Genomic DNA, 20,363 nt, shown 5'->3' on the forward strand with positions numbered 1-20,363 from the left:
TTTTGGCTGCGCAAAGTAGAGCGACTCTTCCACACCATTGCCCGGACAGAGTCAGAGAAAAGACTGAACACAGAGGTCTGTACCTGCTTTTTCTTTGTCTTCCATCCTGTCCTGGAAGAAAGGAGCGGGATACACGGAGGGCGGAGGAAAGGAAAGGAAAGCTAGAGAGAAAGAGAGAGGGAGAGCGGGGGAGATGCCTAACTGCGGTTAATTGGAGGAGACTTTATCCTACCAACATCTCGGAGAAAGAAGGAGAGAAGAGGAAAAGGGATTTTATTCCTTTTTATAGCCAGAGAGGCTGTCTGAGGGTCTACATCTCATTTTTGGGGGGCAGAGGAGAGAAGAAAACAACCTTCTTCGGCTGTTTATTTACGCTTATATCGTCCCGTCACTTTGGAGAGGAGGAAAGAAAAGAGAGCCAGTGCTGGGATTATTTTTTTTTAACCTTTGTGTCTGGTCAAGATTCCGTTATCTGCTTGGATTCAGGATTAGTTCCTCTGAAACACCAGGTAAGAGGATGTCACGCTCCGATTTAACGCCTATGTGCGCGTAATGAGTGCGGGTGATGAGTTTACTTCTCGTGCTGAGTGTGTGTGCGCGCTGGCCGAGTATACGAGATAGCGAGGGCGCGAGTCACAGAGAGAGAAAGAGCGAGAGAGCAGGGAGTGCGCCTGATCCTCGCGTGTGTGTGTGTTTGTCAGAGGTGAGAGACTCAGGTGAAGAAGAGCATTTTTACGCGCGAGGAAAGGGGGAGAGAACACGGGTGTCGTTTATTTAGGACGTGCGTCCATTCGTTAGTTACAATCGTTTTGATTGGATACAAATTCAGGCTTTGACACTTTGATTGGACAATTTTGGTTTTTAAACTCACTGCAAGGCCAACAGGCTGCCTGCTATTCATGCATCAGCGTACACGTGGGCGGATAAAATAACACGAGTGTGCTAAAAGCTGGACATCGCGGGTGAATCGCATTTCCTCCAGGGAAGCTCAGGGACTCTCAGCCAGAGTTGTAGTGCGATATAAAGAGTCGGCATCCAAGCAGGAAATATTGTTCATTCTGAACTCACATCCGTGTCTCTAAGGTTGCAGAGGACTCAGCGGTCTCTTTGCGGTCGTTATTCTGCGTCGCTTGTCTCCTTCTTTGCTATTCCTTCCCACCTCAGTCTTGTTGCACACGCGCTTGTCATTTGTGTCCTTTTCTTTGTATGTTTGCGTGACCTGGCAGTTTGTCTCGCTCTGGTCCCTTTGGGGTCATTTTTTTATGTCTTATGATCTTTAAGTTTTGCATCTTATTGTGTCTCTCTGGTTATTTCACTTCTTTAGCAGCTCCAGTACTTATTTCTGAAGTCCTAGTTTATTTACCTTCTGCTCAGGTATACTCATCATATGCTCTTAACAAATACAGGCATTAAAACAAACAAACAAAAAAATACTGGATATGCTCCAAAATGTCTCCTCGGCTGCGTGGGACGATGCATCTTTGGGTGAAAGAGTGTCGTTTAGGTTCCACTGTATAATTTTCCCATTTGTTCAAGTCTTCCCAAACACAGATGACCGTTTGTCTGAGTGCTTTACAAACAAGCAGGTGCTCTCTCACTCCCCATTCCCTCTCTCTCTCTCTCTGTGAGGATGAACAGAGAGAGACTGTGTGCGTGTGTAAGTGTATGTAAAAAAGATGTGTAGTGCCAGAAGGCAGTGGCAGAAAGTGTGAGTTTATAGTTTTAACACTTTGTGTGAGAGGAAAAAGGAAGAACAGACGTGTATTCAAATTGTGCATGTGAGTGCATTGCAATGCACCAGCAGGATACACACACACACACACACACACACACACACACACACACACACACACACACACACACACACACACACACACACACACACACACACGCACGCACACACGGGGTGGGATGTTGGGAGTTTAATTATATTGGGCGTTTAGCAATAAGGTGCGCATCAATCGTCAGAATGGACGGAGGCCGTGCACCCACCAGAAACTGCAGGGGTGTGCGCGCTGATTTATTGTGTGAAGCTGATGTCATATAGATCTGATCAGCAGGTAGATGAACCGGCGGCAGGGCGACTCTGTCACACTGACCAGCATCAGCCATCTATTACAAAGATGGAGAAGGGGGTGGGAGTAATTTACAGCAGGGGCGCAGAGATGGGAGATTGAAGGTACTGGAGAAACATCGGGGCAACAGAAGAGCAGTGGTGAGAATGTTCAGATCCATTACAGCGATGTGTCAGAACAGTCCTGCAAGCGAAGCTGTCAAAGTAAAAGAACTCATTACGCAGTAAATGGCCCTCGTGATTATTAATGTTAGTAATGTTATTGAGACTTTTCTCTTGTGATATTTTAGATTATTTGAGCCGTGTAACCCTCAAACTGTTCCAGCTGCAACAACAACTAACCTGTCCCTGCACACCTTCACTCTGTTTGTGTGTTGGTGTGGAGCCTCTGACACATTAAGTGGTATTCCAAACCATCTTGCATAAAGTGGACGTAACTTGGCCTTAATAGATCCATCCAATGGTAGCAGAATAAATGCTGATTGGAGTATTATGTTTCCATCAGAGAAAGGTGAAAACATAATAAAAAGTCCCATATTTTCCATCTCACTCAACGCCTGACTGTGCTCAGTCTAGTTGGCCTGTCGTAGAAAATACCCTTAAAAAGTTGGAAGTGTGTAGACATGCCCAAAGCTGGAAGGTATTTACTGTATAAAGATTTTCATCACATGTAAATTTTCCGTCTGAATAAAACATTCCCACATTTGGCAACAGCTTCACAGCTGTAAAGCCGAACGACCGTGGGCTATATGGATTAGAAAGACTTGGGAGAATTTTCAAAAGCATCATGTATCCTTATCCTCATCAGCAGGTCACAGCCCGATTAGAGAAACTTTCTGCTTTGTTTTCATCTCACCATAACTGCAAACTCGAGATACTGGAGAAAATATAAGTCAGAAATTGATTTATTTGAACCTGTTGAGTCCAATTAAACTGCAACTTTACCAAGTTTGACACCAAACAATGCTGGATACATTTGAAATATGTAAATGTTGAACCGCACACTTCTATGTACATGCGTAAAAATGATCAAGATACCTGAAAAGTGCACTTTTCTGCGACGCTTCAGTCAGTGCGTTTAGCTGCCCTCAGATTCTGGAGACAGCAATGAGAGAAAACTTAGACACAGAAAAGAGAAAAAAAGGATGAAACTAAAGATCAGTAGCAAGAAGTACAACGCGCTTACAGCCGGCGGAACCACGGAAAGTTGGAAGAGGAGCAGAAAAGAGGGGTGATGAGGAAGAAGGGGAGAGGAGGAGTATAGCGCAGAGGGAATTGCTGCTGTTTCTTCCATTATAATTGTTTCGAGGCAAAGCTAATTCAGTTGAGCACCTGTTATATATTGAATCCTTGTTAAAACGATGCAATATACTGTACAAACTGAAAAAAGACTTTTAATGTCAACATTGAGCTATAATAGCTCTGCACTTACAAAAAAAGAGAAATTTTGCCATAAGGGACAAAATGATTTGCAAAAGAGCTGAGGAGGAAGGAGACTCGTACAAGGAGGGAAGAGGAGATAAAGTGAAATAAGAAGAGAGAACAGATTTAAAGACATGAAGCAAGAAGAGAAGAGAGAGAGAGAGTCATAAATTGTGGAGGGGATGATGAGGTACGAAGAGATGCTGGAAATATATGGGAGGAGGAAGATTGGCTGGAACGACAGCGGGATGAATGAGAGCGAGTGTGAGACAGATATACAGGGGATGATGTTGAGGACACTATTCTATGCTATACATTTATGCATTATCTTCTCAGATTTAAGTTGGAAAAGATGTTGATTTCAAACTTCACAACTTCTTTCCAGGCACTTTCCTAAACAGCAGTGAGGAAGGATTTCCTTTAAGACAAAGACAGACTGTGAAGAATTAGATTCTCTAACACAAACAAAAGTCACCTCAAGCTATTGCTGTGGGAGCACTACAGTGCAAAAATGAAAACTCACAACATGCGTTGAAGGTTAAGACATTTTTTATACTAGAATATCCACTTTATTTTAATATTTGTACACACCTGATGATTCCATGCCTGTTTTTATGTCTGTGTTTAAGCATTAACCCGGGGACGTGGAAACATTTATTGTCTGATTTAAAACTGGAAAACGTGATCTTTCCCCAACCTTAAGCAAAGGTCTTGTGCTGCCTGAACCTACATGTGAACCCAGCCTTGGGTGTGAGCCGAGCAGTTTGAAGCCGCTCACAAGTGTTACCTCTGCAATTACACAACATTTAAAGATAACTTGGAAAGCCACTATATAGAAATGCCTTTTATTTGTACAGGCAAGCTTGGTATACAGCATATTGTACATGCTGGATTTATTACATCTTAATCAGGCAGTTTCAAATAAGTAAAATTCTCCTTTATGAGGGAGACTCGAGAACAAGAAACAAAACATTTTAGGACAGTTTGGAGTCCTTACCATTTGTATGTGTAGACTACATCAAGCCACTTCTAGCAAGCTTTGTATGTACATATGAAATATGTAAAGTTAGGGTTTTACTGGATCTTGAATTTCATTTTCAAGATTTAAATGGGAGATGCAATGCTTTAGAAGCTTAAGCAGAGACGTTTTATATATGAATACTGTTAGAGTTCTTCTTGACTGTAAAGCCTGTTCATATAGAGAACTGTGGGGGTTTTGTGCACAATGCAGGGCAACCTTCATATAACTCAGTCATTCTCTACACAAAGCCTAGCTTAAGTTTACAATATAAATGTTAAATGAAAGTCTGCTGCATATATACTTCTAAGACATTGTGTGTGCTGGTCAGCTTTAATTGCAGGAAAGGCACAGGCACATATGCAGGATACCATGAACCCACTCTTTTCTGTATTCAGAACTAGTGTGGGATTAGGGAGCGCTAGCTGAATGGATTTTAAATGAGAATGAGTGTAAGCCAGGGCCTTGGCTGGGGTGGGTGAGCTGGACCTACTGCTGCGGACGACGTTTCCAGTGTGAAGAATGAAATTTAGATTTCAGCAATTAAAAGTTGATGTTTATTCATGTGTAACATGTACGCAATGACAAACTCTTCTAATCCAGAAAGGTCCCAGTACAAGAACCAGGCTATATCAGTTACTAATATGCAACTAACTGAAAAGGCTGTGACTTGAACAGGTATAGCATTGTAGCATATAGCATAGTATAGAAGCTTCTTGGAGGTAAGAAGGTTTAGAAACTTCTGAAAAACACTTGTTATCAGGTTGATTAATCAAGTTGCAAACTCGTTGTTTAGATCTCACCTTTCGTGGGAACGCAGCTACACCTACGAATGTTCACTTTTGACCTTAAAGTTGTGAATTTAGGATGCTCAACCTCTTCAGGGGGAAATTAAAAATCAGTCAAAGACTTAAAGGGTTCATCTAAAATCGAATTATTTGTTTAACTCTTCTTTCTCTTTACCCGCTTCACGGAGCTTGATTTATTTGGAGCTCTGCTCTTCTCCGCTCTGGATTTGTCTCTTGTGTTTTACATCGAACCCTCTGATCAGTCGTATGCCGCATGGCATGTGCGATATTATTATGACTTGTGTATTGCAACATTTCAAAGAGCAGCTTTGATCAAAGTATTGTCATACAATGTGGGAATCCTTATTCTTCAGTGAAAATCTGGCATAATTTAATCTCATGCAAGATAAAATGATCAAGGAGCCTATTTTGTGTCATATGAAAGAACTCGTTCAGTGGCAAGAAGCAGTTATACATCAGACTCGTGGTTAATTCTTTATTGAATATATGAAAAACATTAGAACACTTTTTTGCGATAAAAGAAGTGGAAACTCCCATGTAGCATGTGTATACTTGCATATTCTGTGTATTGCAGTTCTACTTAAAAATAGCTCACCTTTTCTTAGTTTTTGTAATGTTTTTTCAGAGACAGCCATCTTGTCTAAATAAAAATGCTTTTGGATTGTATTACAAGAAAACTCAGTGTGTTTAATCTGCAGTGGTCAGCTCCACTGCCTGAATGATCAGACTTAGGCTACGTTCACTCTGCAGGTGTTAATGCTCAATTCCGATTTTTTTGATCAAATCCAATTTTTTTGTCTGCTCGTTCACACTACAAATAAAATGTGACAGCAAACGCGCTCTAGTGTAAACGCTCCAAGCGGCCGCATGCACAAAAGACGACGTCACACACAACGTGCTCTGTTTAGACTCAGAGCAAACAGTATTGTTTGACTGAAGGCCTTAATATAAAGACTTGTTTCGGACTTTACATTTCCCAATTTTGCTTTAAGTTATAAAGTTATTTTGTTATTTACATTTGGCCTAATAATGATCCTTATTGCTGTTTTAGAGAGGAGCGGTGTTTCAAAGGATAGTTGCAGATTTGTCAGAATCTGTAGATTATACAGTACAAATAAAATGTTCACGTTTCTCCAACGTTGTCTTCCCAACAGTTTCACTGGATGTCCAGGAAGCTTTCGTGATGTCTTCTCCAGCGCTGATAATTGGCGTCTGTCTTGTGTCAGTGACATAAAAGACGGATTTAATGCGACATGACCATTCAAACAGCAGTCGCTTTCTAAAACATCAGATATGTATCAGATTCAGTACCACATACGAAAGTGACCCAGATCGGATTTGAAAATATCGGATTTGTGCTGTTCACACTGTCATACCATGATCGGATATGGGTCGCATAGGGTCAGAAAAGATGCGCTTTCGCCTGCAGTGTGAATGTAGCCTAAAAGAACATTTCAACATATGAGTTACATTTTTCTGCTTTATAAAAAGAGTGATTAAAAATTTCAGGGTAACCGAAATGAAGGGTTTACAGATTTGAGTAATATTCTATTTGCAGAAATGTTAGACAAGGAGATCAATGCTACTCTCATATGTCTAAATATAAAGCTTTAAAAATGTAAAATGTTTCTGTGTCTTTACTCTGGCCTAGCATGTTAGCCAACTCTACAGTGATGAGCGGGTAGAAGAGAGAGACACTGCTGTAATTTTGCTGTTGCTAGTTTGCTCTGGTTTTGCCTTTTCCGTGGCAAACATCATACAAATCAAACAGCTAAATAAAACTGATAGACTAGAATAGTTCTTCAAAAGTTCAAACTGTGGGTGTGTATTTATGCTAGCCTAGTTTGCTAGTCAGCAATCTTTAGTGCTTGGACCAGCTCTTCAGTGAGACGTAGGAGAAACATCTCATCTCAGACTGCACAAGTAAAAACCAACTTACATAGCACCACCGAGTTTCTGCCATAGTCCCCTACTCTAAAGTCTATTTGCATGTAACCTATGTAAACCCAGTTTCTAATGAGCTACCACAGAGCCCATCCTTACAGCAGGAATGATGATGCATTTCTGCAAACCGAGTTATCAGTAAAATCTGCTTCAGAAACAGGAACGTCACAGCTTCAGGATTATTACACCCACCACCAGAGATGGAAGGCGCTAAGTATTAAAGTATTAAAGAGGACTCCAGCTACATAGCACATGGTCTGTTCTCATTTCTTTTCTTAGGAAAACACCTACAGAGCATCAGAGCTAAGACTAGCCACCTCAAAGTTTTTACCCCCAGGCAGGAGCATTTTACATAACCCATCCTTTCTCTATATATCTATGTATCCCCTACAAATGTTTTTACCTACTTCTGCTGCTGTAGCTCATCTGCCTCCAGGTTTAACAATGCATACCTCGACTGGTTACTTAGTAGTTATTTGAGTTACTTTTAGATCAAAACAGTCTGGCCATTCTTATCTAACCTCTGACATCAACTCAGAGAACTGCTGCTCTCTGGATATTCTCTGTTTTTCTCTGTAAACCCTAGAAATGGTTGTGGAGCAACCAGCCACATTCAAATTTGCCTATTTTTTCTTTCTTCCCAAACGTAATGCTCGGGTTGAGCTTCAGCAGGCCACTTTGACCATGTTAACATGACTACATGCATTGGGTTGCTGCCATGTGATTGGCTGATTAGACATTTGCTTTAACAAGTTTTTTAAGCAAAGTTGAGTTTAATTCTGAAAATTTCAGCAAATGTTTTAAAGAAGTAAAAAACTCTTCCTGTATCAGACAAATATCTAATAGCCAGCATATCCATCTGACTCTGAAGTACTTTCATACCATGCCAAAGTACTATCCCAGAACAACATGGTCATAGCCTTGGGCAGGCCAGAAACCAGCAAGCACTGGTCATTTGAAATATCCCTGTTTCAGCGCACAGCTTGATAGCAATCGACAACAGCTTGACAGCTGTTTTAATCCTACTCATGGTGCTAATGGCTAATTGTTAGTCTTCCCACTGTGTTTATTAGACCATTTTTTTAAGTTCGAACACACTGTTTCAGAGAAATTATTGGAGTGGGTAGATTTCAAGTGTGGATCCAGGCAAGCGCTGGCAAACTACTCTACACTTCTGCTGTATTTAAGATGTAACAATTTGCTGCTCATCAGGCCTTTTAGTTCATTAGACATATTTTTTTCACATTTGTCTTTAAATAATAAATGTGCAATATCAATTTAAACCTACTTTATGTGTTTCCTCATTAATTTGTAAATTTATACAGCGAGGTCCTCCAAAATCTAATCAGATCATTTCTCCACCCGTGGTGTAACTTTAAGATATCATGCGCACAGAATCACAGATGCCAGCATGATGCATCACTTCCCATGTGCCACGCGAGGAGGGTTTGGGTGAGGTTAAATTGAACTTCTCCTCATTCCGGCTTTCAGAGAGGAGTCAACCTCTGCCCATAGGGACAAACTGCAAAACATTCAGACTAAGCTCTCAAAGCGGCCACCTCTAGCACTACATCCACTTCTGCTACTATGAATAATAGTAAAGCACATTGTTATGAAACTATTATGTTGCCGGCAGGTCATTTCACATGTCTCTGGAGGTCAGCCTCAGCTCAGACTGGCGCCCCACAGTTGATAAAGATTCGGTGACTCAGAGTCTTACTCATCATCGACAGGGTGGGGGCCTGCTGACGTGAAGGTTTAAATCAAGATGATCCAGTTGAATGTTGGTGTGCTCTACGTGATGACCTCAAAGTGCTGTTGAAGTGAGAGTGCTGACTTTCACTAACTAACCTCAGCAGAAAGACTGACATAGATATTTGTGGGGCAACGTACGTTCTGTCCATCAGGGTTAGAAAGCAGAAATACCATTTGCTGGTGTAGAAAGTTGAGTGTTTCCAGAAAGTACACACAGTTATTAACTCTCTTTGTGGAAGACATTTTGGTCAACGGCCTCTTTCTGGCACGGAGTCACTTGATAAAAGAGGCATTATGCTTTAATGAGACTGGATCCCAGAGTGAGACTGCATTTTTCTTCTTTGTCCTAAGTGGAGAAAAAAAGTTGAAGACACCTTGGCACCAGAGCAACAGCAGAGTATTTTATTTTGCTGCTGGGCTGTTTCACGTTACATTTGTTCTGGTAGAAGATAAACGACATCCTGCATTTAAACCCCTCTGTCTAAACAAGCAATAGACTTTAACCGTAAATGATCAGTATAAAGGAGATTTAGTTGTCACAATGAGTACCGTGTAAGTTTTCCATTTTTTTGTGTGTGTACGTGTTGACGAGTTTATAGTTAAGCCTTAAATGTACGAATCCCAAGCAAGCAGCAAGTGCTTTAGAAATCATGAAATAAATGTAGGTGTAACAGAGTCATAAATAACATTGTTATAATTACACAAAATGTGTTCTAAACCCCCAAACTTCTCCTTTTATACCTGACTTTTAGGACCTCCAAGCCTGTAGTTGTGTTCATTATCAGTTAGAGCCTCTCCTCATTCTTTTCTTCTTCTTTGGTGCAATACTATAAATACAGTGTACCCCTTTTGCCTCTCCCCTTTTTCTACAATTCCCCTGTGGGAGAGGAGCTGGAGTGGGCAAATTATTTACTTGGAGGTCTTTCTTTCTTTTACCTTTTTTATCAGACACAACGCAGAATCACACCGGTTACACTTGGTGCCGCTGACCCGTCACATCGCCAATCCGCGATCCACCCCTCCTCCTTCTGCTGCCGCTGTTTTCCCGCCTCCTCTCTGCAGCTGTGTGCTAGAATCCTGTGCCCTGCGCTTTGACTCACAGGTTTTTATATCGCGTGTGTGATCGATGCCCCGTAATTTGGCTTGCAGGCATCTCTGTCACGTGTGAACTTAAAGGGCAAATACGTAGGTGATCATTTCTGTCACTGTTTCATATTGTTGCCTCAAATTATACAGGCACGGATTGTAATTTTTTTTTCTCTATTGATATTGGCTTTTACAGCCTGTTTTAATTGAGAGGAGAAAACAACATTTTATTTTCTATGGTGTTTTGATTCTTTGATGTTTTTTTTCTTCTCCCCACATTTCATTGTTTTGTGAAGTTTTGCATAATTGTGTGTGGGGGTTAGGCTCGTTTTTTTTTTGCTGTTGAACAGTGATATCTCACTTGGGCCAACATGTTAAGTGAGGAAACTGTGGATAGCGCTTTGCCTGATCTGTTCTCTGCGGGGAGTAATATGACCTTTGGTTTGGGGAGGGGTCATCAGATTGCTCCAAAGTTTTTTGGGAGGGGTAGGCCAGTAGTCCCGGGTATTGGTGCCGACACTGTAGACCAGCCAGTGATGCACTCACCATTAATGCCAGCAGCTAGCTCCACACCAGCTGCTTGCGAACGCCAAACACACACCCAGGCTGTCACTAGTGACATGTTGAGCAGCTTGATCACTGACTTAGCAAAGCAAATTGGGGAAAATATCACATCCTCTCTTAACTCTATGCACCAGCCAGCCCCCACCCAGCCACAGTCTCCTCCAGCTGAGCCAGGTGTTCAACAGATGGTAGCACTGTTTGACAAGGTTCTGTCCATGTGCACTGCATCACTAGCCACTGGTCCTAGGTGCCCACAACCCACAGGTCATTCCCATGGGCACCGCAATGCTCATCGTGCTTCGTGCAGAGTGTGTGGCTCACATGAACACACAACCCATGTGCATTGTAGGCTGTACAAGCTATGCCACAGCTGCTTTGACCCTGGACACATGAGGCGTGAATGCTCACAGTTGCACCAGAAACCAAGCGTTTCAGTCCCTCCTCCCACCGATGCTGCTTTAAACTAGCCAGCCCATGTAACGAGAGGGGTAGCATGGGCAGTGTTGATGAAACCCTCAGAAATGCAACAGACCCAGAAGCCATATATGTTAACTGCTGTAGTAGCCTCTCTGATGAGAAGACTGTTATTATGGGTTCACAAAGAGTTGGCAGGGCTAGTGAGTTGTTTTACACTCCAGTGTCGGTCAGTGGCCGGTGTTCCCTGACAAGCATGCTTGATTCAGGAAGTATGTCATGCACACTAAGTGAAGAGGCTGATAGCAAGCTAAGAGCCGCTGGTGTTGCTCTGATTCCGCAGCATATCCCTGAAAATGTGGTGCTGGTTGGTTGCGGTGGCCTTCTCACACAACCGAAATGCATCTATGATTTGGACATTGAAGTATATGGGACTAGGTTTCTTGTACCAACATTTGTGGTTCCTGGGCAAAAAGATGAGCTCATCGTGGGGAGCAATGTGATCCGGCCCATCATTCAGAAGATGAAGGCTGATACAAAGTACTGGGAGCTTATTAACTCCAATTACACTGGCACTGATTGTGAAGACTTCCTGCAGTTGCTGAGCTGTATCTCACGGTGGTCTGCTCCTGTGTTGCCAGATAAAGTAGGTACAGTCAGGTTGCGGAAGAGTGTCACTCTCCTGCCACAAAAAGAATATGTAGTTTGGGGAAAGCTGCCACCTTCTGCCCTCGTGTCTCCAGGAAGTACTGTCGTTGTGGAACCCACGTCAGCCCGTTCCACTCCAAAGAACATAATGGTGGGGCGCATTATAACACCCATGTGGGGAGATCGTTGGGTCCCTATGAAAGTCCTTAACCCAACAGAGAGCCCTGTGACACTTCGTCGCAATGCTAAGATTGCGGATGTCTTTCCTTGTATTGCTGTGGAGGACCTGCCCATCACTCAAGGTCTCTGCGAGACTCTGACTGACCAGCATACCAGTTTTCCCCCCTCATCAGACTCTGTGCCTGACTCTGCACAGCTACTCAAAGATGCTGGGTTGGCTGACATTGATATTGAGGGCTGTGAAGTGTCAGATGGGTGGAAGAGGAAATTGGTGGAGCTTGTGTTGACTTACCAAGATGTGTTCTCTAGAGACAAACTGGACTGTGGTGAGGTGAAAGACTTTGTCCATCGTATCCACCTCACTGACGACCGCCCTTTCAGGCTTCCCTATCGCAGAGTACCCCCGGCTCACTATCACAAGTTGCGAGAGGTGCTGTCAGACATGGAGATGAAAGGCATCATCAGTAAGTCCACCAGCGAATACGCCTCGCCACTGGTAATGGTTTGGAAGAAGTCAGGTGACTTGAGGATATGCACTGACTTCCGCTGGCTCAATGCCAAAACCATTAAGGATGCTCACCCACTGCCCCATCAGGCTGACTGTCTTGCTGCCCTTGGTGGGAATGCTTTCTTCAGCACCATGGACCTCACATCTGGGTTCTACAACGTTCCCCTCCATGAGTCTGACAGACGGTACACTGCTTTCACTACACCTCTTGGCCTGTATGAGTACAACAGACTTCCCCAGGGTCTATGCAACAGCCCAGCATCTTTCATGCGGATGATGCTCAGCATCTTTGGTGATTTGAACTTTTCCAGCCTCCTGTGTTATCTTGATGACCTGCTGGTGTTTGCGCCTTCAGAAGAGGAGGCCCTAAGATGTCTTGAGATTGTTTTCTCTCGCCTGAGGACCAGCAATCTGAAGCTGGCGCAGAAAAAATGTCACTTTCTCAGACGCTCTGTGAGGTTTTTGGGTCATGTCGTGGATGCTGGTGGTGTCTCGGTTGATCAGGATAAAGTGAGGGTTATCGCCAATTTTCAGAAGACTGACCTTATGGATGGTGACGGTTGCACCCCTTCTCAGAGGAAAGTGAGATCCTTCCTTGGCATGGTGATGTTTTACCAGCATTTTATTCCAGGGTGCTCTCGTATTGCGAAGCCACTCTTTGCTCTAACTGCCGGTCAGAAGAGGACTAAAGGCTGCCATGGGAGTCGGAAACCTGGAACTTTTCGCAAGCTCACCCCTCAAGATTGGACTCCTGCTTGTGAGAAAGCATTTGAGGGACTCAAAGGTGCACTCCTCAGCTGTGCGGTGCTGGCACATCCTGATTTTGAGAGGCCATTCATCCTTTCAACTGACGCTTCCATGGATGGGCTGGGTGCTGTCTTATCCCAGGTGCCAGCTGGTGAGGAGAGAGCAAGACCTATAGCCTTTGCTAGTAAGTCTCTCAGCCGCAGTCAGGCCAAATACCCAGCACACCGGCTCGAAATTTTGGCTCTGAAGTGGGCTGTGTGCGATAAGTTCAGCCACTGGCTCAAGGGTCATCGGTTCACTGTCTGGACTGATAACAATCCTCTCACATACATTCTGACTAAGCCAAAGCTGGATGCCTGTGAACAGCGTTGGGTCTCTAAGCTTGCACCATACTGCTTTGAGATCAAATATGTTCCTGGAAAGCTGAACATTGTGGCAGACACCCTGAGCAGGGAACCGTTTGTGAGGCCGTTGGCCCAGCGGCTCCTGTCGGAGCCCTACTTTGAGCTGCTAGAGCAAGTCAGTGGTGTGAAAGATGCCAGTGTCCAAGATGCCTTCCGTTTGACCTGTCAACCTCAATCGATACGCAGTGCTCCACCCTTTGCTGTGCTTGATGTGTCTCTGTCAACTGATGACGTGTCTTCTCTCATGTCTTCGCTCTGTGAGTGGGAGTCTGCTTCTCGCCAGCGTGCAACATCCCTCGCTGGTCACCTAACCTCCATCAGTCCACCTAACTGTGATGTTACTCATGCGCTGTCCCGTGCTGATCTCCTGTCTCATCAAACAGGGGATCCTGTGATCTCCAGAGTAGCCCGCTATGTTGAGCGTAAGCGCAGACCCTCCAGACGTGAGCGCTGTCATGAGAACCAACATACGTTGCGGCTCCTGAAACAATGGGATAAGCTCACATTCCTCAATGGTGTCCTCTACAGAGTCGTGAGGGACCCACTGACCAAACACAAGAGATTCCAGTTTGTGGTACCTGACTCCCTAAAACAAGTGGTGCTGTCTGGCATACACGACAATGCTGGTCATCAAGGTCAACCTCGCACACTCTCCTTGGCTCGTCAGCGTTTTTTCTGGTATGATATGGAGAAGGATGTGAGAAATTCCCGCAGGTGTGTTCTCAGCAAGACCCCAGAGCCAGCAGCTAGGGCCCCGTTGGAAAGCATTAAGACCTGTGCTCCACTGGAACTTGTGTGCATTGACTTCTGGTCAGCTGAGGACAGCAACAACAAGTCTGTGGATGTCCTTGTGATTACTGACCACTTCACAAAATTAGCACATGCATTCCAATGCCAGGATCAGACAGCTAAGAGAGTCGCTAAAAAGCTCTGGGATGGATTCTTCTGTGTGTATGGCTTCCCTCAGCGCATTCACTCTGACCAGGGAGCTAGTTTTGAGAGTGAGCTGCTTGCAGAGCTTCTGGTTTTGGGTGGTGTTGCCAAATCCCACACTTCACCATACCACCCCATGGGTAATGGTACCACAGAGAGATTTAATCGCACCCTTGGAAACATGTTACGGTCCCTCCCCCCCAGATGTAAGCAGAAATGGCCGCAGATGATACAGTCCATGACGTTTGTGTATAACTGTACGGCACACGAGACCACCGGCTTTGCGCCATTCTACCTGATGTTTGGGAGGGTGCCAAGGTTGCCAGTTGACCTCATGTTTCGGGATGTCCTTCATGATGACACCATTTGTGACTATGATACCTATGTCAAGTCACTGATGGATGACCTGCGCTCTGCCATGCTCCGAGCCCAGGAACACAGCACAATGGAGCAGAGACACCAGTCTGACCAGTACAACAGAAAAGTGAAGGGTCTGCCTCTTTCACTAGGGGACCAGGTGTTGTTGGCAAACAAGGGAGTCAGAGGAAAAAGGAAGCTCTCTGACAAATGGGAACCTGTTGTGTACACGGTAGTTGACTTGGATCCTGCTCTTCACATCTGCCGTATCAGAGACAAAGAAGGTCATGAGCGTGTGGTGCATCGCAACCTGCTCCTTCAAGTTAACTTTTTGCCCTTGGACACAACACTGAATGACGATGCTGCACATCCTGCTGTGAGCGTTGTAAGTGGCCCCGCTGAGTCTGACCTGGATGGGTCTGTGACATCTTTTGGGGGCACAGGAGCTGTACCTCCTGCCACCTGGACTGTGGATTCCGTCTCCAGCATTGGCGAGTGTGATGACCGCACACTATCATGGATCCATCAGCAATCTGCCGCTGACCCGGTCGAAGATGGCGTTCATGGGACCCCTCCCATAATGGGTGTTTCTGATCTTGGTGGGCTGGCTGGTGATGGAGCCTCCCCAGGCTCCCCTGCTGCTTTCCCGTCCCACACTTTTCATTCTCTTGAACCCAAAAATGTGGACGTGGATCAAGGACTTACCACACGTTTTGGTAGAATCATTAAACCAGTTCGTCGCTTGATTGAATCAATGGCTCAACTTGAAACACTCCTTGGTGTTGAACCTGTTCAAGCAGCGGTTATTGATGTGTGAATTTGCTTATTTCTGTATGTTTTTCATTGCTATTGTTTTTGGAAAAGAATAATACAGGCACAGAGTTCATTGTATTTTGTCAGTCTGTGCAGTCTGATAGTGACGCCCATAGATATTATGGCCTGTTTTGTGTGGTGTAAATGGCACCTCATTTTGTCTATAGAAAGTCCTGGGACCTTGCTAGGCGCCGAGCAGGTCTCAGGTCTCTTATCCTCCTTGGAGGAAGCTATGTTGCTGATCTAATTCATTGTATATGTGATGTGAATTTGTTTGAGGCCACTGTATCTGTTATTGTGGGTTTATATTTTTTTTTTGGTGTACCCTTTAGGATTTTGTGTAATTCTTGGGGGGTGAATGTAACAGAGTCATAAATAACATTGTTATAATTACACAAAATGTGTTCTAAACCCCCAAACTTCTCCTTTTATACCTGACTTTTAGGACCTCCAAGCCTGTAGTTGTGTTCATTATCAGTTAGAGCCTCTCCTCATTCTTTTCTTCTTCTTTGGTGCAATACTATAAATACAGTGTACCCCTTTTGCCTCTCCCCTTTTTCTACAATTCCCCTGTGGGAGAGGAGCTGGAGTGGGCAAATTATTTACTTGGAGGTCTTTCTTTCTTTTACCTTTTTTATCAGACACAACGCAGAATCACACCGGTTACATAGGGAATTCCAAGAAACTCCATGTATGGCTTAAAGGCATTTACTCTAAAGAACTGGGACACAAATGATTGTTTTTATTCACGTTACATCATTCCCTGTCTCCAAGAAATAGGGATATGGTTAAATAGGGTTTCTGTAGAAATAGAAAGTGTGTGTGTTCACTTCATGAATTTCTAATGTTTCTCTTCTGTGTAAATGAAAAGAGATCCATTGGGGTTAAACAGAGCTGATTACACAAAACCCTAATCTGTAATAATAATTAATTCGATGTTTGTTTGCTGTGTGTTCGCTGAATGATGGTGATGATGTTGGTGGGCTTGTAGTGGTAAAGCATCCAGAGGTAAATCTGCTGAACCTCAGTGCTAGCCGGTCTGGGTTGTAGACGCCCCTCCCTACAAATAAAGCCACAGGTTTTGGCTGAATAGTCAAAAACACGACATCCTTCTTAAACACAGTCTTGACCTTATAGCAAATGTCAGTGAAAGAACTAAAGGAGAATTCATTAGGAGTTAGGAAACGACAATCACAACGGAATCTAACCGCACTTAGATAATTTGCTCTGGAGAAGTGGATAACCATGTCAGAAGTATTTAATGAAAGAATAAAAACTGTTAGTGAAATTATTGCTCACCCACCTGTTTAGTTATATTTTCTCCCAACATTTTGATGGGAGCCAGATATTTTCTTTTTTAAAGCCTGAACCATGAAAAAATTGCCAAAAAATTCAAAGAGTTTAAAAAAATAGTTTTTATTGAACCTTCTGACAATTTTTTTATTCTTAAACATGTGTGATTTAGAATTTATTTAGATTTTTCAGGGAGACTAAAAATCACACTGATGATGTAGAAGTCTCTAAAAGTCATGTATTGAATATGATATGCTTGGTTTTAAAGGGTGAAGGCTTTCAGCACTCATGATGATGATGATAGTGCGTAATATCGTTTTCCAACAAACAGGCACATTGTCATAAACCTAATTAATCCAGAGTGGGCGCAAGATTACTCCTGAAGACAGTGGCCAGGATGGACATCGGCATTCTACCCAGTCACGTTTTATGTATGTTGCTAGAGCACATAGTACACCTCATAAGTTACTTTTAGTTATAGATCACAAATAGCTCTTTCAAACTGTGTATGATTATCTGATATTTCTACATGTACATTTTCATTAGGTCTTTGTCCTTCTCCACCACTGCTCTCATTTCCACACCATCCTCCTCAAACCTCATCTCCTGAAATGAAGTCAGGGCTCTAACACATGAAAACGTGCATAAACATGCCTATTTATTTACAACTATGTCGCACTTAACTGACAACACATCAGTTAAACAGCAACAACAGCTGGTTACAAGCTAATGTTAGGCTTGAAAGTTCTAAAAAACCCCTGTTAAATTACATTCTCACATCATGAGAGCTGTTTTTGCTGTGTGTCCCACAGTGTTAGATAAATTTCGAAGATGATTTTATTAATGACAGCTAACAGCAGCTATCAGCGCCAAAGTTTTACAGCCTCCTGTAAACTCCTCCTACTCCTAGAGAGTAAATAGAAGTGGACGCCCAGTATGCACAATTATTAGGCAAAAGAGTATTTTGGCCATATCATCATTTTTATGCATATTTTCCAACTTCAAGCTGTATAAACTTGAGTGCTTATTGGATTTAAGCATATCAGGTGATGTGTATTTGCCTGATGAATGAGGGTGTGGCCTAAGGAGATGAACACTCTATATATACTCTCTTCCTCAGGCAAAATGTTATTGAAAAGAAGGGTTTGCTATATTGGTCACTGATGTCAGAAATGTTAATATGTACATTATGAGTATTTTTATTATTCTCATGTTCACAGATGAAAATAAACTAGTGAGATGGGAAAATGTTTGTTTTTTCAGTTTGTTGCATAAAACTTCTGCACATTAATAGTTGCCTAATAATTGTGCTCATATATATATTCTCTTAAGAAAGACAAAACCTCACTTTTACTTTCCTAAACATTCAGGTTTAGGTTCATTAACATTTTGGATTGACTGAGAGCACTGGAGTTGTTCAATAATAAAAATAATCCTCAAAAATACAACTTGATTAGTATTTTTGAGGATTACACTGTGTGCACAAATAATTGTGCACACAGTGTATGGACACCCAAGTTAAACAGCAGACTGGGAGCCTACAGTCACTACAGGGGAACGGCAGCCAGAGCTGTTTGTCCTACAGGAGCCACCATAGCCAGGACTGAATCGGGAGGGGTAAACAGAATTTAGTTGACCACAGTCTACAATCTACTGACATATAGTGGTGATTTTACTCTGTAATTTATCATTTATGATGATGTGCACAAGTTATCTTATGATGATCATTTAATTTCATGGCCAGTAATATGGTGCACTGCTCTGATTTATAGCATTACCTCCTTTCACCAAGCATGATCTATTGTATACTGTATGCTATAGGAGGTAATTTGCATTTAAATTCAATTAGATTCAAACAGCCCTTATCAAGGCTGCCTCTCAGATAATTCTGGGTCAATTCACTTACTTCGTAAGGAAGGTAAATATCACTGAGGTGTTGATCAAATATGACAATCTTACCAGAACCATAGTAAAAGTGAGCTCCACTCAATAACGAATGGTTGGTGCGATGCACGCCACCATCACAGCATTCACAGGAGCATTATACAGAGAGCTGAAGATTGAAAAGGTGTTAAAAAACAAGGACATTCGGCACTGGTAAATTTATCTTGTGAGTTAAATGCGTTTGGCTAATTTGGTAGTTTTTAAGGTCAATGATCTGCATTGATTTTATAATTGATTTTATAATTGATTTTATTGTGCAATAAGATGACCTAACCCAATCCTTTTTTGTACATTTAAATGCCTGCACATTTGTTAAAATTAGTGACAGCTTTCTGTATAACTGTATTTGAGTGAGCTGACTGCCATAATAAACAGATGAACTTATTTTAAAGGAAAACACATCACTTTTACGAAGATCACTTTGAAGACTGGAGGTTATGTTGACACAATTCTACAAGTGTTCACTGCTGCTTTTCTCACCCTCCTACCTCTGCTCTATTTTATCTTTGCTGTCAGCATCATCTTCTCCCCCTCAGTCAGTATTTCTACCATTCACTTGCCTGCACCCTGGTACGTGCAAAATCTCTGAGTTCAGCTGAATCTGAATGCTGTATAGGGGTTGTAAATGCTGCATAGTGAAATAATATTAAAAATATAAAGGATAGGAAATGGAACTATTTCATAGCCCTTTCATCCCTTTATGTGTTATTTAATTTGCCTTATCCTCTAGACCCTCACTCCTCCTCCTCCTCCTCCTTCTTCTCACTGTGACTCTCCAGTTCAGCCTTCAGCACATCTACTAATGTGTGTAGCCTCCCCTTAGTTGACTTAACATGGTCTGACAGGCCAATCCCTATGGATTCTGATCAAATAGAGGAATAGTGTACACAGCAGCAACAGTGCAACTCCAGCCTGCTAAAGCAGCAGCCATAATATGGCAAAGATCAGCGTCGTGCAGAACTGATTCGACATGTTTATCTGCTGATTCTACTTTGTTGCACACGCAATTTTAAAGGCTGTTATTAGGCTCATGGCATCTGTTTGAGCACACTGCAGAGCTTTTCTTGGTCTCCAGTCAATCACTGTACTTTACATATTTTACCTGTGCTTCAGATGTTTGACACTGCTGTCATTCATGTTCCAACAATTTGCAGAATTCATTGGTGCCTGAGCTTTTATGCAGAAAGTGTAATTGTTCAACTGGTGTGTTAAGCTTAATGCAGCTGTAAGTGAATGGTGCAGTCAAAGGTGTCCGGGCATAAGAGAGCTCCAACTTGTTGATATAGCTACTACTGCATACGGCTCTGTGAGATGAAATATAGGAAAATGTGTTATTTTAAGAATTTAAAGAAGATCTCATCCTTTCCCAAATTCTTAGCCTTAACCTTATCATTCCCCTACTACTACTGCTTCTATAAGTAAAATCACATAGTTTTGTGATAATGTAAAA

General features: G+C 42.8%; 1 protein-coding gene across 1 annotated transcript in view; it reads left to right on the top strand.

Annotated features, from left to right (window-relative positions):
* Window positions 1–377: 377 nt before the first annotated feature.
* The window catches only part of il1rapl2 (interleukin 1 receptor accessory protein-like 2), a 506,271-nt gene continuing 486,285 nt past the window's right edge, over window positions 378–20,363 (top strand). The window contains exon 1 of the mRNA XM_085419351.1: window positions 378–509. The gene's annotated coding sequence lies outside the window, so the exon portion shown is untranslated. The remainder of the gene's footprint in view (window positions 510–20,363) is intronic.

This window comes from Rhamphochromis longiceps, linkage group LG2, assembly GCF_057381845.1.
Source record: "Rhamphochromis longiceps isolate RC_006_pf linkage group LG2, R_longiceps_female_GT1.1, whole genome shotgun sequence".
In the NCBI taxonomy this organism is placed as follows: Eukaryota; Metazoa; Chordata; class Actinopteri; order Cichliformes; family Cichlidae; genus Rhamphochromis; species Rhamphochromis longiceps.